Source organism: Hyla sarda, chromosome 4 (genome assembly GCF_029499605.1).
Source record: "Hyla sarda isolate aHylSar1 chromosome 4, aHylSar1.hap1, whole genome shotgun sequence".
Lineage (NCBI taxonomy): Eukaryota > Metazoa > Chordata > Amphibia > Anura > Hylidae > Hyla > Hyla sarda.
In genome coordinates this window covers 181,163,722-181,188,302 of record NC_079192.1, presented here as the reverse complement: position 1 = coordinate 181,188,302, position 24,581 = coordinate 181,163,722, and positions in this window count along the sequence as shown.

Sequence of the window (24,581 nt, the reverse complement as noted above, 5' to 3'; positions counted from 1 at the left end):
TGCTCCCTGGTTCTATGGGGATGTTGTCCGGTTTGTGAGGGAGCACCAGCTGGAAGGACTGAAACCTGACCTATGGAAGCTGAAGACAATCTACAAGCTCATCCGAGCTAAGGACTTGACTGAGCTGGTTCCAGGACTCCCCACAGCCACTGCAGAGACAGTTTGGACTAATGTGGCCTCAAAGCAGCTTACCAATGGACACAAGGACTTGTCGTGGATGGCCGTCAAGGGAGGACTCTCTCTCAGTTCGTTCATGCATGCCCGCAACCTGTGCACAACCTGGTACTGCCCCCGGTGCCCCTATGTGGAGGAAACATCTTTGCATGTGTTTGGTCTGTTGGACGCCCTGGAACATGAACTCAGAGACTCTGTATCCAGGAACTGCCTATCGTACCATTCGGTGCTTTACGGTCTGTTCCCTGGGTCCCACAACGTGGAGGCCATCCAGGAGGCCTGGCGCATTATGAAATGTTTTAAGGACGCAGTGTGGCTTGCCAGGAACCGCCTCGTGATCAACAGGGAGAACATGTGCATCCGGGACTGCTGCAGGTTCATCAAGAGCCTGCTTAGAGACTATTCCATCTTGGACAGCCCAGCCGTTGATGAGGAAGAAGAGGAGTGAAGACCCCTCTCCTTCTCCCATGTCTCCCTGAAGATATAGCCCAGCAGTTTGGCCCTGTGATCCGCCCACACCCCTACCCCGTTCACAGATTGTATCGTTTTGCTGTTCGATCTCTTGTGCTTTTCTATTACAGGATTGAGCGGAGTGTTAGAGTAGCATGGTGTGCGATTTATAGCTTAGGGAACCTTTGCTGTGTATTGTACTGTCATGCTTTGTGTGACTGTAATTTATTGTATGACTTGTAATGACTGAACGGACAATAAAGCTCTTTCAATCACCACGAAACAGCATTGTGGTAGAGATTTTGCCTCGGAACATCTGAAGAAGGAGAAGATCTTGAAGACTGCAGCTCCGGAAGAAGCCGACGAAGAACTTGGAAGAAGGGAATCGGCGGTGAATTCTGGAACTTCGGCGAAGGCGGCGCAGAATCTTTTGGAAGAAACTCGCTTCCTCTGGAGAATTATTTGCATAGCTCCTCCCACCCAGGAAAGAAGACTCTGCGAAGCCTCTCCACAAGCAAGGAAGTGGAAAAGAGCCTGCTGGAAGAAGCCATGGCCTCAACCAGCAAGTCCACTCAGGAGGCTGCAGGGCAAGGCCTGGAGGTCCAGCCCCAACCACAGCAAGCTTCAACCTCCACCACAGCAAGGCAGAAGGGTGGCAGAATCTCCAACCCTGGAGCCCTGGATGAGGCAGACTGTTGCCTTGAATCTCAAGCCTGTGGACGGAAGGGTGCCGGACATGTCCCATGACGTGTTCTGCAAGAAGATGCTGGCGGAACAAGCCTTCTCCACGGCTGATACCCTTTTAATAGCAACGTTCATGTCCGGAATCTTCTATATCACCTTTGCCACCATTGGGACCTGTAGAAGATACTGGGAGGTGGTGAAAAAGGCGAGTCGCGAATCCCCTTTCTCTTGCTTTGTGGGCAGCTGCCCTATTCAAAGAGAGGAGAGGCGGGTGACGGTCTCAATGCGGAACCCACACACCCCAGGCACGGACATCTCGACCTTCCTGAAGCGCTTCTGCACCATGGTGAGGGAGCCCACCCGCATCCTGAACTCCCTAGGATACTGGACCTGCAAGTGGTCTGTGGTCGTCAGACTTAACAAGAACCTTGCTTCTCCAGATGGACTACAGCACCTGCCACCGACATTCTCCTTGGGCAACTCCACAGGACTTATCTTCTACCCGGACATGCCGCAGACCTGCAGAAGATGTGGCAAGATGGGCCACAAGGGCAAGGACTGTAAGAAGGATGCCTGCAGGTTTTGCCGTGTGACAGGTCACACGACCAAGGATTGCCCGAAGAGCAAGACCTGCAACCTCTGCAGATTGGCGGCCCACAGCTACAAGGACTGCCCCCAGAGGGAGAGACCAAGCCGACCGAGGAGGGTAAGAAGGCGAAAGCCACCACCCCGGCTCCGTCCCTCCCCTACCCCTCCTGCCCCATCCCCTGCTCCTCCCGCCCCATCCCCTGCCCCACCCTTGCCCCGCCCTCCCCTGCCCAAACACTCTCTCCTGCCCCCCGCCCCACCCAGCCTCCTTTCTCTCCTGGCCCAGCAGCACCTAACCCCCCTCCAGCTGTTGGTGCCTGCTCTTTGGAGGTTTTTCCTGTGCTTCCTCCCCCAGGTACCATACAGAGGAAGAGGAAAGGAAGGGACAATGCATCAGCTGAGTCACACAAGAGAAAGATCATCGAGACCTGTGAGACCCCTCAAGATTCAGATGAAGAGGAGGAGATGGAGCTGGTCTGCGAGAGCCTTCAAGCTTCAGATGGAGAGGAGGAAATGGAGCAGGTCCAAACGGAGCAAGTCCAAGCTCAGTCTATGGAGGAGCTCCTGCAGGACCCAGAGGTCAAAGAAATCCTAAATGCACCGGCCAACCCGGTCTACGACGAGTTCTTGGAAGGGCGCTATGAGAAGCCACAGGAGCTGACAGGCGCCAGAGAAGAGGACCCGCCCGACCGGAGGGGTAACTAGTATCTGAACTAACCTCTCTTTTTATTCCCATGGCTGATCTCAACATCTTCTGCATTAATGTGAGGAGTATTAAAGCTAGGTTTAGATTTCAGACTGTCCTTACGTTCTTAGATTCTCAGAGGTGTGATGTTTACTTGCTGCAGGAATGTGCTTTGTCTGCTTCTAGGTCTTACAACCATCTGGCCAGGCGGTGGTCTCACGGCCCTTCCTACTGGTCTGGTGGGGGGTGACAGTAGGTCTGCGGGGGTGGCCATCCTGATCAGGGGAGATAACTTTGCACTTGATTCCATCCGGGAGCTCGTCTGTGGCAGACTTCTCGTCGCAGACGGTTCCTGGGCGGGTGAGCCCGTGCAGCTCATCAACATGTATGCCTCCCCTGAGAAGAATGTCCGACTGGAGGTTCTCCAGGCCCTGCAGGCTCAGCTCGCCACCACTAGGGCAGTAGTGTTGGGTGGTGACTTCAACTGCCCCATTGAGGTGGACGGGCGCAGTTCTGGCACATCCGCCAACCTGGACGTGACGTCTAAGCTGCTGATTGAGATGGAGACAGAAGCATCCTTGCAGGAAGTTGTTAGGTCCATCGGGAACGGCTCCGTAAACTATGCGTGGAGCCGCCCCGATGGCTCGCTCCGTTCTCGGATAGACTTCATCTTCACTTCGAGAGCAGTCAGAAAGGTATTGTACTCTATGGTCCCCTGCTTCTTCTCTGACCACAGGGCCATTCGATTTCGGGGGACTCTTCGTCTTTCGTTCCAAGATGGAAAACCTGGAGAAGGGTGAGAAGTGTAGCTCTTTCTTTTTCAGGAAGCTCCATGCTGGCCACACGCCCCTGACTGAGCTACAAGATAAGACCGGACACATGAGGAGGGGCAAGGAGGAGGTGGTGGGGGTCGTCTCCAACTTCTACAGCAACCTCTATGCCCCCAAGTCATCCGACCCCGAAGCCGCCGAGAGGTTCCTGTCAGGTATCACTAACGTTATTGATCCCGCAGGTGCAGCGGCTATGGACGATGCCTTGACGGTGGGGGAGCTGCTCTCTGCCGCTAAATCCTTTAAGCCCGGCAGGACCCCGGGCAGTGACTGTCTCCCGGCCGAGCTCTATGTAGCGCTGGGTGACCTGATCTGTCCAGACCTGTTGGAGGTGTACGATGAGATGGTGGTGGGGGGCAGAATGCCTCCGTCGTTGAGGGAAGGGATGATCACGATCTTGTATAAGCGGAAGGGGGAGAGATGTGACCTGAAAAACTGGCATCCCATCTCTCTCCTGAACGTGGACTACAAGATCCTCGCCAAGGTGCTGGCCAACAGGCTGAAATCTGTCATCGGGCAGATCGTCCATTCGGACCAGACCTGCGGCATTCCTGGTCGCAGGATTGCTGACAGCCTTGCCCTTGTGAGAGACACGGTCTATTACATCCAGGACCGTCGTGGCCGCGAATCACTGGTCAGTTTGGATCAGGAGAAGGCGTTTGAACGTGTCTCCCACGCATTCATGGGCAGGGCTTTGCGCAGGCTGGGTCTGGGGAAGATGTTTTGCTCTTTTGTTAACGTCATGTTGATATTTACAGCACAGTGTTGGTGAACGGCTGGAAGACTAACCCCTTTTCCATCCTTTCAGTGGTTAGACAAGGCTGCCCTCTTTCACCTCTTCTTTTTGTTTGTGTTATAGAGCTCTTCGCTAAAACTATCCGGACTGTGGAGCTCCAGAAAGCTCTCTATTGAAGGCAAGGCACTGGTCCTGCGGAGTGAAGTTTTGCCTGTGCTCCAGTATACCGCACAGGCCTGGCCTCCCCATACCACCCTTTGCAAGGCCATCACCCGGACAGTGTTTTGCTTAATCTGGGGCAAAATGGACAGAGTCAAGAGGACTGTGATGTACAAGAATCCCCGCAAGGGTGGGAAGGAAATACCCGATATCCCCACTCTGCTGAGGGCCTCCTTTGCATGTGTCAGCGTGCAGCGGACTCTTTTTGAAAAGACTGGCTCAGCGGGCAGGTCCATGTCTCGCTTGTTTCTCATGCCCCTCTGGAGACAGCTGGGCTGGGACAGGTGGGACAGCTCCATCCCTTACAACTGGAACGCTTCCTGGTTCTATGGGGATGTTGTCCGGTTTGTGAGGGAGCACCAGCTGGAAGGACTGAAACCTGACCTATGGAAGCCGAAAACAATCTACAAGCTCATCCGAGCTAAGGACTTGACTGAGCTGGTTCCGGGACTCCCGCAGCCACTGCAGAGACAGTTTGGACTAATGTGGCCTCAAAGCGGCTTACCAATGGACACAAGGACTTGTCGTGGATGGCCGTCAAGGGAGGACTCTCTCTCAGGTCGTTCATGCACTGCCCCTGGTGCCCCATGTGTAGGAAACATCTTTGCACATGTTTTGGCAGTGCCCCTTTGCACAGGGTCTGTTGGATGCCCGGGAACATGAACTCAGAGACCCTGTACCCAGGAACTGCCTATCGTACCATTCGGTGCTTTACGGTCTGTTCCCTGAGACCCACAACGTGGAGGCCATCCAGGAGGCCTGGCGCCTTATGAACTGTTTTAAGGATGCAGTGTGGCTTGCCAGGAACCGCCTCGTGATCATCAGGGAGAACATGTCTGTCAGGACTGCCGCAGGTACATCAAGAGCCTGCTTAGAGACTATTCCATCTTGGACAGCCTGGCCGTCGATGAGGAAGAAGAGGAGTGAAGACCCCTCTCCTTTTCCCATGTCTCCTTGAAGATACAACCCAGCAGTTTGGCCCTGTGATCCGCCCCCTCCCCACCCCCATATAGTCGCCCACGCCCCTACCCCGATCACAGATCGTATTGTTTTTCGATATCTTGTGCTTTTCTATTACAGGATTGAGCGGAGTGTTAGAGTAGCATGATGTGCGATGTATAGCTTAGGGAACCTTTGCTGTGTATTGTACTGTCATGCTTTGTGTGATTGTAATTTATTTTATGACTTGTAATGACTGGACGGACAATAAAGCTCTTTCAATAAACCCCAAAACATCTGTCTGCAGATGGGTACTCTTTCCTTCTGGAGAGAGAGTTCTGGCATGGCATTAATCCCGATAAGCTTTTTATATTCCGTAACTGGAGCTAAGCTGATACCAGGGAACATCGCCTGAAAAGGTGATGTAATGAGCTGATTTGCATATTCCCCTACCCAGAATGCCTGCGGAGTGCTTAGTGGCCCTTGAAAGCTCCGTCACACCAGGAGTGGTGAACTCTCCCTGAGTTAAATACTTATCCTGTTTAGTGTATATATATATATATATACATATATATATACATATATAATATATATATATACATATATATATATATATATGTCTATGTCTATGTCTATTTATCCACGTTTGTTTATTATACACTCATATACTGTTATATTGTACCATTTCAACATTATATATAATAGCCCCCCCCATTCTATATCGATATATGTAACATATTTATTTATCTATTTTAATGCTATCTGTGTTGCCCTATGCATTATGCTGCCTCATGTGTGTTGTTGTGGGACATTATCTTCTTTCTTTTATAAATTATTCTCTTATTACCTTATGTGCCGTTGGCCCCCCTGCTTTTGATATCTACATGAATTAATATACAGTTACAATATTAATAGGTTCCAGGATGACCATTGTATGTTGAAACCATTGAATGTTGAGACCATAACTCTATGGAAACCTGGTAATTGGTTCTGAAGCCCCAAAATGTCATCTAAAAATAGGAAAAAGTGAGGATTAAAGAAAAATAAGTAGATAAGTAATACAGATAAAGCAAATCCTTACATATAAAAGTAAGAAAGATCTGCTGGGAGCTGTAATTCACTTGTTATGTAGAGGACGGAGGCTTCTTCAGGGTCCTGTACAGTACACGCAACGTCCTAAAAAAGTAAAATGAAGCCGCCCTTACTTGGTGTCCAAAGGAGCAGCTAACCCTGGCACAGGTACAGAGTAGTACAGAACATGTAATAACTCCCTGTACTGTAGGGGGAGCTACCAGACAGCCAGTCAGTACATGCACTTTAGGAATACAGGGGTTTTATCAGTGAATGACCATTCTGATTGGTTGGTTCTTCCAGCCATTGACATGTTTTGCAGATTCCATAGCATTGTATGTTGAGTCTGGTTTCAAGTTACAATAGTCCAGAAAGGACCATTGATTGTTGAAACGAAAGTATGTTGAGGCCATTGTAAGTTGAGGGATCACTGTAATATATATATATATATATATATATATTTATATATAAATATATATATATAGTGTCCCGGTACGTACTGTATTGCATAATGTACCTTGTCAGGGATGTGGAAATGATATCGCCCGACGTCCGGGACAAGTAGTTTTGGGCGCCGGGCAGTTGAATTGTTTATAGACTTAGCCCTGTATCGGGTGAGCAGGGACAGACCGACGTCCCCCTTATTTTTCTTTACTTCCGGTGTGAGGCGCAGGAGCCGATGGAAGTCTACACCTCACACCGGCACTCAGAGAGTATGGAGGGGGCCCCCATCTGACTGCAGAGCCTGAGGTCGCACTTCGCATGACATAATTGAGCCCCGCCCCCTTATCTAATCCTCCCGGAGGATGAAGGACGCAGCTACACATAACACAAGAAGAGAGAAAGGATGTCCACAGCTCGGCACACAGCTCCTCCCCTCCCCCGCACACAGCTCTATCCCTCCCCCTCCTCTTTCTTCACAGGACCTAATCCACCACGGGGAGGCTGCATGTTTGCACGGGGAAAACAGAGCAGGGGGAGGGGAGAGAGGAGAGGACGTCCGGTGTGAGGGGAGATTTATAACCCATGTAACCTCACACTGTACGGGACTACAGCTCTGATGTCCACTCATGGCGGCTCAGGTGAAGAGGCAGAGAATGCAGGCGACAGGAAGGGTGGTTGTATATGTATAGTGTGAGTGTATGTGTGATGTGTATGTAATGCATAATGTCTGTGTGTTATGTGTATGTAATGTATAATGTCTGTGTGTGATGTGTATGTAATGTATAATGTCTGTGTGTGATGTGTATGTAATGTATAATGTCTGTGTGTGATGTGTATGTAATGTATAATGTCTGTGTGTGATGTGTATGTAATGTATAATGTCTGTGTGTGATGTGTGTATAATGTCTGTGTGTCATGTGTATGTAATGTATAATGTCTGTGTGTGATGTGTATGTAATGTGTAATGTCTGTGTGTGATGTGTATGTAATGTATAATGTCTGTGTGTGATGTGTATGTAATGTATAATGTCTGTGTGTCATGTGTATGTAATGTATAATGTCTGTGTGTCATGTGTATGTAATGTATAATGTCTGTGTGTGATGCGTATGTAATGTATAATGTCTGTGTGTCATGTGTATGTAATGTATAATGTCTGTGTGTGATGTGTATGTAATGTATAATGTCTGTGTGTGATGTGTATGTAATGTATAATGTCTGTGTGTGATGTGTATGTAATGTATAATGTCTGTGTGGGATGTGTATGTAATGTATAATGTGTGTATAATGTCTGTGTGTAATGTATAATGTGTGTATAATGTCTGTGTGATGTGTGTATGATGTTTGTCTATGTGTGATGTGTATGTAATGTATAATGTGTGTATGATTTCTGTCTATGTGTGATGTGTATGTAATGTATGATGTGTGTATGATGTCTGTCGATGTGTGTATGTATGTGATGTATGATGTGGGGGGGGGGCAGCGGTGTATGTATGATGTGTGTGTATATGTATAGTGTGAGTGTATGTGTGATGTGTGTATAATGTCTGTGTGTGATGTGTATGTAATGTATAATGTCTGTGTGTGATGTGTATGTAATGTATAATGTCTGTGTGTGATGTGTATGTAATGTATAATGTCTGTGTGTGATGTGTATGTAATGTATAATGTCTGTGTGTGATGTGTATGTAATGTATAATGTCTGTGTGTGATGTGTATGTAATGTATAATGTCTGTGTGTGATGTGTATGTAATGTATAATGTCTGTGTGTGATGTGTATGTAATGTATAATGTCTGTGTGTGATGTGTATGTAATGTATAATGTCTGTGTGGGATGTGTATGTAATGTATAATGTGTGTATAATGTCTGTGTGTAATGTATAATGTGTGTATAATGTCTGTGTGATGTGTGTATGATGTTTGTCTATGTGTGATGTGTATGTAATGTATAATGTGTGTATGATTTCTGTCTATGTGTGATGTGTATGTAATGTATGATGTGTGTATGATGTCTGTCGATGTGTGTATGTATGTGATGTATGATGTGGGGGGGGGGCAGCGGTGTATGTATGATGTGTGTGTGTATGTATAGTGTGAGTGTATGTGTGATGTGTGTATAATGTCTGTGTGTGATGTGTATGTAATGTATAATGTCTGTGTGTGATGTGTATGTAATGTATAATGTCTGTGTGTGATGTGTATGTAATGTATAATGTCTGTGTGTGATGTGTATGTAATGTATAATGTCTGTGTGTGATGTGTATGTAATGTATAATGTCTGTGTGTGATGTGTATGTAATGTATAATGTCTGTGTGTGATGTGTATGTAATGTATAATGTCTGTGTGGGATGTGTATGTAATGTATAATGTCTGTGTGTGATGTGTATGTAATGTATAATGTCTGTGTGATGTGTGTATGTAATGTATAATGTCTGTGTGTGATGTGTATGTAATGTATAATGTCTGTGTGTGATGTGTATGTAATGTATAATGTCTGTGTGTGATGTGTATGTAATGTATAATGTCTGTGTGGGATGTGTATGTAATGTATAATGTGTGTATAATGTCTGTGTGTAATGTATAATGTGTGTATAATGTCTGTGTGATGTTTGTATGATGTCTGTCTATGTGTGATGTGTATGTAATGTATAATGTGTGTATGATGTCTGTCTATGTGTGATGTGTATGTAATGTATGATGTGTGTATGATGTCTGTCTATGTGTGATGTGTATGTAATGTATGATATGTGTATGATATCTGTCGATGTGTGTATGTGATGTATGATGTGGGGGGGGGCAGCGGTGTATGTATGATGTGTGGGTATATGTATAGTGTGAGTGTATGTGTGATGTGTGTAAGATGTCTGTGTGATGTGTGTAAGATGTCTGTGTGATGTGTGTATGTAATATATGATGTGGGGGGGGCAGCGGTGGGTGTATGTATGATTTGTGCATATGTATGGTGTATATGTATGGTTTGAGTGTATATGTGTATGATGTATCTGTGATGTGTGTATGATGTGGGGGGGGGGGGGCACCGCCGCCAGTTGTACCATCTAATTTTATTTATTTTTAGTGGTTTCTGGCCCCCCGCACTAAATTGCACCCCAAGAATCCTGCCCCTTCATACTCACCCACCAACCAAGAGCCCCACGGATGCACGCAAACACACCCGAACCAAAGCTACAACTCCCAGCATGTTGCACCATAACCTAAACTGTAGAACTATAAAGTGCAACATGCTGGGAGTTGCAGTTTTGGTTCGGGTCAGCTGCAAAGCCATAGGCTGCATCAGGGCATGCTGGGTGTTGTAGTTACTAACTGCAATTCCCAGTATTCCCTGACACATCCTATGGCTCTGCAGCTGACCCAAACCAAAACTACAACTCCCAGCATGTTACACAATAACCCTAACTGTACTACTATACAGTGCAACACCCACACAACCATAGGCTGTATCAGGGCATGCTGGGTGTTGTAGTTATCTAGTAACTAAATGCAACTTCCAGCATTTTCTGTCACAAAATGCAGCACATAAACTGGAGAAGCAGAACACCCCCCAGTAACACATAAGTCCCTATGAAGACTGAAAAATAGTGATTAAAATATTTTAAAAAGTGCGTATATATGTGAATAAGCCCCTTTCCTAATAAAAGTTTCCAATTTTCTTTAAATAAAAATAATGTACAAAAATAAACATAAGTGGTATGGCTACATGTGGAAATGTCCAGACTATTAAAATATAATGTTAATTAAACCGTACGGTGAACGGTGTAAATGTAAAATAATAGTCCAGAATTGCTCATTTTTGGTCACTTCATATTAGAAATTTTTTTATGGTGATCAAAAAGTTACATCTAGACTTTTCTGGACTTCCCTTGGGTGTAAAAGGAGCTACAGCTCTCCCGCCGCTAATAGCCTGGCATGCTGCGATCACCGTGGCCGCTATTAACTTAGACAGCGGTGATCTAATGGTTTGACAGCAGTGTCTAAAGGATCTTATATCCATCCCTGGTGGTCTAGTGGGGGGGGGGATCAGACTATTTTGTTCGAAATTATTTTGTCTACCAGGACAAGTAGATTGTGTTCAGCTTTAGTCCCTTGGACAAGTAGTTTTTTTTTTTATTTCCACACCCCTGCTTGTGCCGGGGGGTCCCCAAAGTCAGAGTTCCTAGATACCGTTGGGGTCTGCCTGCTGAGTAAGTCCCTCGTCGCCTCTTCGTTCTTTAATTTTGTGTGGTATATATAAATAATTGATATAAATATAATTATCTGTATAGTGTCTGAAGGACATTGGGTCACATGACTAGTGTTAATTCCTTTAGGGTATGCTTAAGGACCTTCCGAGGTCACATGGTATGGTCACATGTTAGACCATAATCCTTTGTGAGGAGAATTGACAGATGGTATGGACCAATGAGCTCAAGGCCAGCCAATCCTCACTCTCTTGGGTTCCGGACTAGCAGAGAGGAGAGATCCGTGCAACTTTCAAAGACAAGACCAGGCCGAAGCCTGACAATACCGCAACTTACCAAACTTTGAGTTACAATACAACTCCCCACTATAGCTAGAGTGTCTGCTGGACCTAAAACCAATTCCCTAAATCCAGTGGAACAGCGCATATTAATCTCCTGAGCTTAAAACTCACGCGGTCCCAACAAACTGTCAAAATCCTAATGGACTCTGCTTGTAAAAAGACTTTTCTTGTTTAACTCTGCATAAAACCTGCAGTAAAAGTTTCGACAGTTTTCTGAAACCTATGGTTGTGGACAATCATTTATTTAAACCTCCCTATTGCTCTTGGGACGGATGGCGATAGGAAAAGCATATACAGAGAAGCCCCCTGCTATCAGACAGAGGAATGCTTTCAGACAGGAGAGAGCTCAGAGGAATCGTATCACACAGGAGAGAGCAAAGAGAAGTCCTATTGTGGTGTCCCGGTACAGGACCTTGTCCTATCCCTTGTCTAAAGTCCCCTCAGCTAGAGTCCCTCCATTCCTATAGGGCTCTCCTGCAGGGCTTACCCCTCGTCACCTCCTATAAATGTGATATTTAGTGTATATATTATTTAACCGCTTAAGGACCAAGGACGTATGAGTACGTCCTTGGTCCCGCTCCCGTGATATAACGCGGGGTCCCATGGTGACCCCGCATCATATCACGGCGGGCCCGGCATCGCGTGCTTTAAACCCTTTAGCCGCGTGCTAAAAGCTGAGCCACGTGGCTAAAAGGGAAAGTAAAAAGTGCCGGTTAGCTCAGGGAGCTGTTCGGGATCGCCGTGGTGAAATCGCGGCATCCCGAACAGCTGTACTACAGGAGGAAGGTCTCTTACCTTCCTTCCTGCAGTCCGATCACCGATTGAATGCTTCAAGCCTGAGATCCAGGCTTGAGCAATCAATCGCCGAAAACACTGATCAATGCATCTCTATGGAGTGTGTAGGAGTAGAGGTCAAGATCCATGTACAGGTAGGGTGGGTAAGTTGTCACCCAACATCAGGATACCTTGTATCTTCCCCAGGGCTCACGGAGAGCGGACCTTATTATACTTGGAATGCAACCAAGGGCCCCAAATTGTAATAAATTTGTCATGAGTTCTGAGTGTTCTGTGATGCATTTCCTCAAACCTACAAATCTGATGCACCTTCTCAAGCCATTCTTCAACTGTGGGCGGCACAGGACTCAACCAATGAAGAGGCATAATGGATTTAGCAGCTGCCAGTAAGTGTGATATCAGGGATTGTTTACCAGGTGAGTAGCCGAGACACAGCATATTTAGCAGGACCACCGCCGGCGACAGCGGAATCTATTCCCCCATCACCTTGTTACGTCGAGCGCTCCGTGTCCCCGCTCCTCCCCGGAGCGCTCACAGCGTTCTCCTGTGCGCTGTGATAATGTCCCCAGCCAAGATGCGATTCGCGATGCGGGACGCGCCCGCTCGCGATGCGCATCCCGACCCGCTTACCAGACTCGTTCCCCGTCTGTGCTGTCTCGGCGCGCGTGGCCCCGCTCCCTAGGGCGTGCGCGCGCCGGGTCTTTGCGATTTAAAGGGCCGGTGCGCCACTGATTGGCGCATGTGTTTTAATCAGTACCTTCACCTGTGCACTTCCCTATTTATACCTCACTTCTCCTGCACTTCCTTGCCGGATCTTGTTGCCATTGTGCCAGTGAAAGCGTTTCTTTGTGTGTTCCTAGCCTGTGTTCCAGACCTCCTGCCGTTGCCCCTGACTACGATCCTTGCTGCCGGCCCTGACCTTCTGCTACGTCCGACCCTGCTCTTGTCTACTCCCTTGTACCGCGCCTATCTCAGCAGTCAGAGAGGTTGAGCCGTTGCCGGTGGATACAACCTGGTTGCTACCGCCGCTGCAAGACCATCCCGCTTTGCGGCGGGCTCTGGTGAAAACCAGTAACAACTTAGAACCGGTCCACGCCAATCCCTCTCTGGCACAGAGGATCCACCTCCAGCCTGCCGAATCGTGACACACCTCCTCCACTATACGGTTAACTTCTTTCCAGAATTTCTGAATAGCCGGACAAGTCCACCATATATGTGCATGTGTCACTTTGATGCTGTTACATCGCCAACATAAGTCTGAATCTGCTAGTTTGTGTACAAATAGAAACTCTGGAGTCCTGTACCACCTCGATAGTAGCTTGTAGTTTGATTCCTGAAAGCGTACACATCTTGAGAAACCCTGAGAGTGACTGAGTATGAGGTCTGAATCTGCAGGGGACACTGATAAACCTCCCTAATGCTCTTGGGACGGGTGGCGATAGGACAAGCATATACAGAGAAGCCCCCTGCTATCAGACAGAGGAGTGCTTTCAGACAGGAGAGAGCTCAGAGGAATCGAATCACACAGGAGAGAGCAAAGAGAAGTGCTATTGTGGTGTCTCGGTACAGGACCTTGTCCTATCCCTTGTCTGAAGTCCCCTCAGCTACAGTCCCTCCATTCCTATAGGGCTCTCCTGCAGGGCTTACCCCTCGTCACCTCCTATAAATGTGATATTTAGTGTATATATTATTTAACCGCTTAAGGACCAAGGATGTATGAGTACGTCCTTGGTCCCGCTCCCGTGATATAACGCGGGGTCCCACGGTGACCCCGCATCATATCATGGCAGGCCCGGCATCATAGTGAAGTCGGGACCCGCTGCTAATAGCGCGCGGCACTGATCGCGGTGTCGCGTGCTTTTAACCCTTTAGCCGCGTGGCTAAAAGGGAAAGAAAAAAGTGCCGGTTAGCTCAGGGAGCTGTTCGGGATCGCCGCGGTGAACTCGCGGCATCCCGAACAGCTGTACTACAGGAAGAAGTTCTCTTACCTTCCTTCCTGCAGTCCGATCACCAATTGAATGCTTCAAGCCTGAGATCCAGGCTTGAGCAATCAATCGCCGAAAACACTGATTAATGCATCTCTATGGAGTGTGTAGGAGTAGAGGTCAAGATCCATGTACAGGTAGGTTGGGTAAGTTGTCACCCAACATCAGGATACCTTGTATCTTCCCCAGGGCTCACAGCGTGCGGACCTTATTATACTTGGAATGTAACCAAGGGCCCCAAATTGTAATACATTTGTCATGAGTTCTGAGTGTTCTGTGATGCATTTCCTCAAACCTACAAATCTGATGCACCTTCTCAAGCCATTCTTCAACTGTGGGCGGCACAGGACTCAACCAATGAAGAGGGATAATGGATTTAGCAGCTGCCAGTAAGTGTGATATCAGGGATTGTTTACCAGGTGAGTAGCCGAGACATGGCATATTTAGCAGGACCACCGCCGGCGACAGCGGAATCAAGGCCCCCATCACCTCCTCCACTATACGGTTAACTTCTTTCCAGAATTTCTGAATAGCCGGACAAGTCCACCATATATGTGCATGTGTCCCTTTGATGCTGTTACATCGACAACATAAGTCTTTATCTGCTATCCTCGATAGTAGTTTGTAGTTTGATTCCTGAAGGCGTACACATCTTGAGAAACCCTGAGAGTGACTGAGTATGAGGTCTGAATCTGCAGGGGACACTGATAAACCTAGTTCCGTCGCCCATGACGTTACGCAGTGGGGCAAACTGATGTGTAGTCCAGTGTTCAGGAAAGCGGAGCATCTAGACAGCTTTCTCTGTTTAGGACGTGAGTCCATAATGAGTTCTTCAAATTTGTTCAGATCTCTCAGCGGGCAGAATTTGTTCCAAAATTCGGAACAACGTGACACAAAGTGGGCTACATGTAAGTGTCACGATTCGGCTAGCTGGTTGTGGATCCACTGTGTCAGCGAGGGATTGGCCTGGACCGTGCCAGTGCACCGGTTCTAAGAGGCTACTGGTGTTCACCAGAGCCCGCCGCAAAGCGGGATGGTCTTGCTGCGGCGGTAGCAACCAGGTCGTATCCACTAGCAACGGCTCAACCTCGCTGACTGCTGAGAAGGCGTGGGACAGAAGGACTAGGCAGAGGCAAGGTCAGACGTAGCAGAAGGTCGGGGCAGGCGGCAAGGTTCGTAATCAAAATGGATAGCAGGAGATCAGGTAACACAGGCTTGGACAACACTAAACGCTTTCACTGGCACAAGGCAACAAGATCCGGCAAGGAAGTGCAGGGGAAGTGAGGTGATATAGCCAGGGAGCAGGTGGAAGCTAATTAGGCTAATTGGGCCAGGCACCAATCATTGGTGCACTGGCCCTTTAAGTCTCAGAGAGCTGGCGCGCGCGCCAGCACATGACAGCCAGGGACCGGGACGGGTAAGTGACTTGGGATGCGATTCGCGAGCGGGCGCGTCCCGCTATGCGAATCGCATCCCCGCCGGCAATGTCCGTGCAGCGCTCCCGGTCAGCGGGTCTGACCGGGGCGCTGCAGAGAGAGAGACGCCGTGAGCGCTCCGGGGAGGAGCAGGGACCCGGAGCGCTCGGCGTAACAGTACCCTCCCCCTTAGGTCTCCCCCTTTATTTGTCCGGCACGTGCTTCACATGGGACGAGGACACCGGGAGTGATTGTAGGGTTTCCTCAAAGGCAGGCAGTACAGCAGGAGTGGGAATGGGAGGGAGGGCAGAGGGTGAAGCTTGGCACGGGGCAGGGTGTCACCTGGACGGGGGCCAAGAGGAGGCAAGGCACAGTCATGATAAGCCTTGGGGAGACCAGGTGTGTGAGGAGGCACTGAGGCTTGCCTGATGGTACTGGGAGGAGAGGCATTTGTGGCAAGCAGAGCCCCAATTCTTGATCTCCCCGGTGGTCCAGTCAAGGGTGGGAGAATGAAGCTGGAGCCATGGCAGACCGAGGAGGACTTCGGAGGTGCAGTTGGGAAGGACGAAAAATTCAATTTGTTCGTGATGGGGTCCAATGCACATTAAGAGGGGTTTTGTGCGGTAACGCACGGTGCAATCCAATCTAACTACGTTGACCGTGGAAATGTAGAGTGGCTTGACGAGACGGGTCACTGGGATGCAGAACTTATTCACCAAAGAATCCAGAATAAAATTCCCAGAGGCACCAGAGTCCAAGCAGGCCACGGCTGAGAGGGAGGAGTTGGCAGAAGGAGAAATCCGCACGGGCACCGTGAGACATGGAGAAGCAGACTTCGAACCAAGAGACACCACACCCACGTGAGCTGGGTGCGTGCGTGTGTTTCCTAGACGTGGAGGACGAATAGGGCAATCCACCAAGAAATGTTCGGTACTGGCACAGTACAAAGATTTTCTTCCCTACGGCGATTCCTCTCTTCCTGGGTCAGAAGGTCGAGGCAGGCGGCAAGGTTCATAGTCAAAATGGATAGCAGGAGATCAGGTAACACAGGCTTGGACAACACTAAACACTTTCACTGGCACAAGGCAACAAGATCCGGCAAGGAAATGCAGGGGAAGTGAGGTGATATAGCCAGGGAGCAGGTGGAAGCTAATTAGGCTAATTGGGCCAGGCACCAATCATTGGTGCACTGGCCCTTTAAGTCTCAGAGAGCTGGCGCGCGCGCGCCCTAGAGAGCGGAGCCGCGCGCGCCAGCACATGACAGCCGGGGACCGGGACGGGTAAGTGACTTGGGATGCGATTCGCGAGCGGGCGCGTCCCGCTATGCGAATCGCATCCCCGCCGGCAATGTCCGTGCAGCGCTCCCGGTCAGCGGGTCTGACCGGGGCGCTGCAGAGAGAGAGACGCCGTGAGCGCTCCGGGGAGGAGCAGGGACCCGGAGCGCTCGGCGTAACAGTAAGAATGAGAATCTCTGTTGTGGTAGCAGACCACGAAGTGTGTCCGCTGATGGCGGGCCTCCATCCCTGAATAGTTGGGAGACAGTGATTTTGTTGAGCCTATTCCACATGGGACTATAAACTGGGGAACTCCTCCCCACTGCCGCCGGCACCAGACCAACAGGTAATAGAGGGGAAACTCCGGGGACAATAAAGGAAGAGAGGTCAGACCAGGTAGACATGATATCAAGAAATAGCAGGTGAGTAGATTTAGACACATCACAGAAGAGGAGGTTGACAAAGTGTTGTCTTCATTTCCTCCCGGGAAGAGCCCGGGACCAGATGATCTGCCTCTCTCTTATTATAAGTCCTTTAAGAACATTCTTTTGTCAAGACTCACTGAATTTTGTGCTGCAGTGTTTGGGGGAGACTCACTACAGAGACAGACTCAGGAAGTACATATAACTGTTCTGCAAAACGAGGGGAAGGACCCTTCATCTTGCAGCAGTTATAGTCCGATCTCTCTTCTAAATTTGGACCTGAAGATCTGGGCGAAATTGCTATCCATACGGTTAAAGAACCTTCTTCCCCACCTTATTGGGCATGAACAAGCGGGTTTCATTCCAGGGAGGGAGGGACGGATGAATACGTGGAGACTCCTCACCGGGATACAAGTGACATCCTCACGGGGCTCTCCTCTGGCTCTTCTCGGCATAGATGCCGAGAAGGCCTTTGACAGAGTTAGCTGGGATTATATGAGAGCAGTACTGGTGAAATTCTGTATCCCGGATAGCTTTGTCAATGCAATCTTATCCCTATACTCTCAACCCACTGCCTCCATTCTAGTCAATGAGGTGATATCCCCCTCTTTCTCCATAAGCAACGGGACCAGGCAGGGATGTCCATTGTCCCCTACCTTGTTTGTCATGGTGATGGAGACTCTGCTGCAGAAGGTGCGTCAGATGGAGGAAGTGAGAAGTCTTACCATTTATGGACGGGAGCTCAAATTCTTGGCTTTTGGAGATGATCTGCTATTTCTCCTGGGTGACCCTTTGCGCAGCCTCCCACACCTGTCAAACCTCTTTCATCATTTTGGGGAACTCTCAAATTTCAAGGTTAATGTGCTGAGATCGGAGCTGCTCAATATTTTGCTCCGTCCATAGTCCATAGAATCTGAGATATACTCCGTGGTACCGTTCCCGTGGGCCACTCGCTTCTTGAAATATTTAGGGGTATGCATACCTAAATCTATTGCTGATATTTACGAGCTCAACTATAAGCCCCTTCTGACAACGAACTCCGATCTGTTGAAAGAATATGACATGCCAGTGATTTCTTGGTTGGGAAGAAAAAATGTCCTTATTTGCTACATTCTACCAAAGCTTATGTACGCTCTGCGCATTGGTACCTATCTCACTCCCCCAAGCCTTTTTCAAACATATCAGAGTTCTCTTCCCCAGATATATTTGGAAGGGACAGAGGCCTAGCATAGCCCATCACATTCTCATGAGACCTTCTAAAGAGGGGGGGATAGGATTGCCCGACATAAAAAATCTCTATAGAGCGATTCAGCTTCAGAGGTGGCTGGACCTGGTCTCCCCATCAAACGAATTAATGACACTTCTACATAGAGATGATGGAACTTTAGACCATGAGCTTTTGAATGCACTTTGGTTCCCTAGTAAAGTGAAGGAAAAGCCTAAATCTACTCACCTGCTATTTCTTGGTATCATGTCTACCTGGTCTGACCTCTCTTCCTTTATTGTCCCCGGAGTTTCCCCTCTATTACCTATTGGTCTGGTGCCGGCAGCAGTGGGGAGGAGTTCCCCAGTTTATAGTCCCATGTGGAATAGGCTCAACAAAATCTCCCAACTATTCAGGGATGGAGGCCCGCCATCAGCGGACACACTACGTGGTCTGCTACCACAACAGAGATTCTCATTCTTACTGTTACGCCGAGCGCTCGGGTCCCTGCTCCTCCCCGGAGCGCTCACGGCGTCTCTCTCTCTGCAGCACCCCGGTCAGACCCGCTCACCGGGAGCGCTGAACTGACATTGCCGGCGGGGATGCGATTCGCATAACGGGACGCGCCCGCTCGCGAATCGCATCCCAAGTCACTTACCCGTCCGGGTCCCCGGCTGTCATGTGCTGGCGCGCACGGCTCCGCTCTCTAGGGCGCGCGCCCCAGCTCTCTGAGACTTAAAGGGCCAGTGCACCAATGATTGGTGCCTGGCCCAATTAGCTTAATTAGCTTCCACCTGCTCCCTGGCTATATCACCTCACTTCCCCTGCACTTCCTTGCCGGATCTTGTTGCCTTGTGCCAGTGAAAGCGTTTAGTGTTGTCCAAGCCTGTGTTACCTGATCTCCTGCTATACATTTTGACTACGAACCTTGCCGCCTGCCCCGACCTTCTGCTACGTCTGACCTTGCCTCTGCCTAGTCCTTCTGTCCCACGCCTTCTCAGCAGTCAGCGAGGTTGAGCCGTTGCTAGTGGATACGACCTGGTTGCTACCGCCGCGGCAAGATCATCACACTTTGCGGCGGGCTCTGGTGAACACCAGTAGCCTCTTAGAATCGGTCCACCGGCACGGTCCACGCCAATCCCTCGCTGACACAGTGGATCCTCAACCAGCTAGCCGAATCGTGACAGTAGATCCGGCCATGGATCCCGCTGAGGTGCCGCTGCCAAGTCTCGCTGACCTTACCACGGTGGTCGCTCAGCAATCGCAGCAAATTGCCCAACAAGGACAGCAGCTTTCGCAGTTGACCGCCACGTTACAGCAACTTCTGCCTCTGTTACAGCAGCAACCATCTCCTCCGCCAGCTCCTGCACCTCCTCCGCAGCAAGTGGCCGCTCCTAGCCTCCGCTTGTCCCTGCCGGACAAATTTGATGGGGACTCTAGACTCTGCCGTGGATTTTTGTCTCAATGTTCCCTGCATATGGAGATGTTGTCGGACCTATTTCCTACAGAACGGTCTAAGGTGGCGTTCGTAGTGAGCCTTCTTTCTGGAAAGGCCTTGTCTTGGGCCACACCGCTCTGGGACCGCAATGATCCTGCCACAGCCACAGTCCAGTCCTTCTTCGCTGAAGTCCGTAGTGTCTTCGAGGAACCAGCCCGAGCTTCTTCTGCCGAGACTGCCCTGCTGAACCTGGTCCAGGGTAATTCTTCAGTAGGCGAGTACGCCATCCAATTTCGTACTCTCGCTTCCGAATTATCTTGGAATAACGAGGCTCTCTGCGTGACCTTTAAAAAAGGCCTATCCAGTAACATCAAGGATGTGCTGGCCGCACGAGAGGTTCCTGCCAACCTGCAAGAACTTATCCATTTGGCCACCCGCATTGACATGCGTTTTTCTGAGAGACACCAGGAGCTCCGCCAGGAAAAAGACCTAGATCTCTGGGCACCTCTCCCACAGTATCCTTTGCAATCTACGCCTGTGCCTCCCGCTGAGGAGGCCATGCAAGTGGATCGGTCTCGCCTGACCCAGGAAGAGAGAAATCGCCGTAGGGAAGAAAATCTTTGTACTGTGCCAGTACCGAACATTTCTTGGTGGATTGCCCTATTCGTCCTCCACGTCTAGGAAACGCACGCACCCAGCTCACGTGGGTGTGGTGTCTCTTGGTTCGAAGTCTGCTTCTCCACGTCTCACGGTGCCCGTGCGGATTTCTCCTTCTGCCAACTCCTCCCTCTCAGCCGTGGCCTGCTTGGACTCTGGTGCCTCTGGGAATTTTATTCTGGATTCTTTGGTGAATAAGTTCTGCATCCCGGTGACCTGTCTCGTCAAGCCGCTCTACATTTCCGCGGTCAACGGAGTTAGATTGGATTGCACCGTGCGTTACCGCACAAAACCCCTCTTAATGTGCATTGGACCCCATCACGAAAAAATTGAATTTTTCGTCCTTCCCAACTGCACCTCCGAAGTCCTCCTCGGTCTGCCATGGCTCCAGCTTCATTCTCACACCCTTGACTGGACCACCGGGGAGATCAAGAATTGGGGCTCTGCTTGCCACAAATGCCTCTCCTCTCCTCCCAGTACCATCAGGCAAGCCTCAGTGCCTCCTCCTACACCTGGTCTCCCCAAGGCTTATCAGGACTGTGCCTTGCCTCCTCTTGGCCCCCGTCCTGGTGACACCCTGCCCCGTGCCAAGCTTCACCCTCTGCCCTCCCTCCCCATTCCCACTCCTGCTGTACTGCCTGCCTTTGAGGAAACCCTACAATCACTTCCGGTGTCCTCGTCCCATGTGAAGCACGTGCCGGACAAAAAAAGGGGGAGACCTAAGGGGGGGGGTACTGTTACGCCGAGCGCTCCGGGTCCCTGCTCCTCCCCGGAGCGCTCACGGCGTCTCTCTCTCTGAAGCGCCCCGGTCAGACCCGCTGACCGGGAGCGCTGCACTGACATTGCCGGCGGGGATGCGATTCGCATAGCGGGATGCGCCCGCTCACGAATCGCATCCCAAGTCACTTACCCGTCCCGGTCCCCGGCTGTCATGTGCTGGCGCGCGCGGCTGCGCTCTCTAGGGCGCGCGCGCGCCAGCTCTCTGAGACTTAAAGGGCCAGTGCACCAATGATTGGTGCCTGGCCCAATTAGCCTAATTAGCTTCCACCTGCTCCCTGGCTATATCACCTCACTTCCCCTGCACTTCCTTGCCGGATCTTGTTGCCTTGTGCCAGTGAAAGCGTTTAGTGTTGTCCAAGCCTGTGTTACCTGATCTCCTGCTATCCATTTTGACTACGAACCTTGCCGCCTGCCCCGACCTTCTGCTACGTCTGACCTTGCCTCTGCCTAGTCCTTCTGTCCCACGCCTTCTCAGCAGTCAGCGAGGTTGAGCCGTTGCTAGTGGATACGACCTGGTTGCTACCGCCGCAGCAAGACCATCCCGCTTTGCGGCGGGCTATGGTGAACACCAGTAGCCTCTTAGAACCGGTGCAGCGGCACGGTCCACGCCAATCCCTCGCTGACACAGTGGATCCACAACCAGCTAGCCGAATCGTGACACTTACATGTAGCCCACTTTGTGTCACGTTGTTCCGAATTTTGGAACAAATTCTGCCCGCTGAGAGATCTGAACAAATTTGAAGAACTCATTATGGACTCACGTCCTAAAGAGAGAAAGCTGTCTAGATGCTCCGCTTTCCTGAACACTGGACTACACATCAGTTTGCCCCACTGCGTAACGTCATGGGTGACGGAACTAGGTTTATCAGTGTCCCCTGCAGATTCAGACCTCATACTCAGTCACTCTCAGGGTTTCTCAAGATGTGCACGCCTTCAGGAATCAAACTACAAACTACTATCGAGGATAGCAGATTCAGACTTATGTTGTCGATGTAACAGCATCAAAGGGACACATGCACATATATGGTGGACTTGTCCGGCTATTCAGAAATTCTGGAAAGAAGTTAACCGTATAGTGGAGGAGGTGATGGGGGCCTTGATTCCGCTGTCGCCGGCGGTGGTCCTGCTAAATATGCCATGTCTCGGCTACTCACCTGGTAAACAATCCCTGATATCACACTTACTGGCAGCTGCTAAATCCATTATCCCTCTTCATTGGTTGAGTCCTGTGCCGCCCACAGTTGAAGAAAGGCTTGAGAAGGTGCATCAGATTTGTAGGTTTGAGGAAATGCATCACAGAACACTCAGAACTCATGACAAATTTATTACAATTTGGGGCCGTTGGTTACATTCCAAGTATAATAAGGTCCGCACTCTGTGAGCCCTGGGGAAGATACAAGGTATCCTGATGTTGGGTGACAACTTACCCACCCTACCTGTACATGGATCTTGACCTCTACTCCTACACACTCCATAGAGATGCATTGATCAGTGTTTTCGGGGATTGATTGCTCAAGCCTGGATCTCAGGCTTGAAGCATTCAATTGGTGATCGGACTGCAGGAAGGAAGGTAAGAGACCTTCTTCCTGTAGTACAGCTGTTCGGGATGCCGCGATTTCACCACGGCGATCCCGAATAGCTCCCTGAGCTAACCGGCACTTTTTACTTTCCCTTTTAGCCACGTGGCTCAGCTTTTAGCACGCGGCTAAAGGGTTTAAAGCACGCGATGCCGGGCCCGCCGTGATATGATGCGGGGTCACCGTGGGACCCCGCGTTATATCACGGGAGCGGGACCAAGGACGTACTCATATGTCCTTGGTCCTTAAGCGGTTAAATAATATATACACTAAATATCACATTTATAGGAGGTGACGAGGGGTAAGCCCTGCAGGAGAGCCCTATAGGAATGGAGGGACTCTAGCTGAGGGGACTTTAGACAAGGGATAGGACAAGGTCCTGTACCGGGACACCACAATAGGACTTCTCTTTGCTCTCTCCTGTGTGATACGATTCCTCTGAGCTCTCTCCTGTCTGAAAGCATTCCTCTGTCTGATAGCAGGGGGCTTCTCTGTATATGCTTGTCCTATCGCCACCCGTCCCAAGAGCAATAGGGAGGTTTAAATAAATGATTGTCCACAACCGTAGGTTTCAGAAAACTGTCGGAACTTTTACTGCAGGTTTTATGCAGAGTTAAACAAGAAAAGTCTTTTTACAAGCAGAGTCCATTAGGATTTTGACAGTTTGTTGGGACCGCGTGAGTTTTAAGCTCAGGAGATTAATATGCGCTGTTCCACTGGATTTAGGGGATTGGTTTTAGGTCCAGCAGACACTCTAGCTATAGTGGGGAGTTGTATTGTAACTCAAAGTTTGGTAAGTTGCGGTATTGTCAGGCTTCGGCCTGGTCTTGTCTTTGAAAGTTGCACGGATCTCTCCTCTCTGCTAGTCCGGAACCCAAGAGAGTGAGGATTGGCTGGCCTTGAGCTCATTGGTCCATACCATCTGTCAATTCTCCTCACAAAGGATTATGGTTTAACATGTGACCATACCATGTGACATCGGAAGGTCCTTAAGCATACCCTAAAGGAATTAACACTAGTCATGTGACCCAATGTCCTTCAGACACTATACAGATAATTATATTTATATCAATTATTTATATATACCACACAAAATTAAAGAACGAAGAGGCGACGAGGGACTTACTCAGCAGGCAGACCCCAACGGTATCTAGGAACTCTGACTTTGGGGACCCCCCGGCACAAGCAGGGGTGTGGAAATAAAAAAAAAAAACTACTTGTCCAAGGGACTAAAGCTGAACACAATCTACTTGTCCTGGTAGACAAAATAATTTCGAACAAAATAGTCTGATCCCCCCCCCACTAGACCACCAGGGATGGATATAAGATCCTTTAGACACTGCTGTCAAACCATTAGATCACCGCTGTCTAAGTTAATAGCGGCGGGAGAGCTGTAGCTCCTTTTACACCCAAGGGAAGTCCAGAAAAGTCTAGATGTAACTTTTTGATCACCATAAAAAAATTTCTAATATGAAGTTACCAAAAATGAGCAATTCTGGACTATTATTTTACATTTACACCGTTCACCGTACGGTTTAATTAACATTATATTTTAATAGTCTGGACATTTCCACATGTAGCGATACCACTTATGTTTATTTTTTGTACATTATTTTTATTTAAAGAAAATTGGAAACTTTTATTAGGAAAGGGGCTTATTCACATATATACGCACTT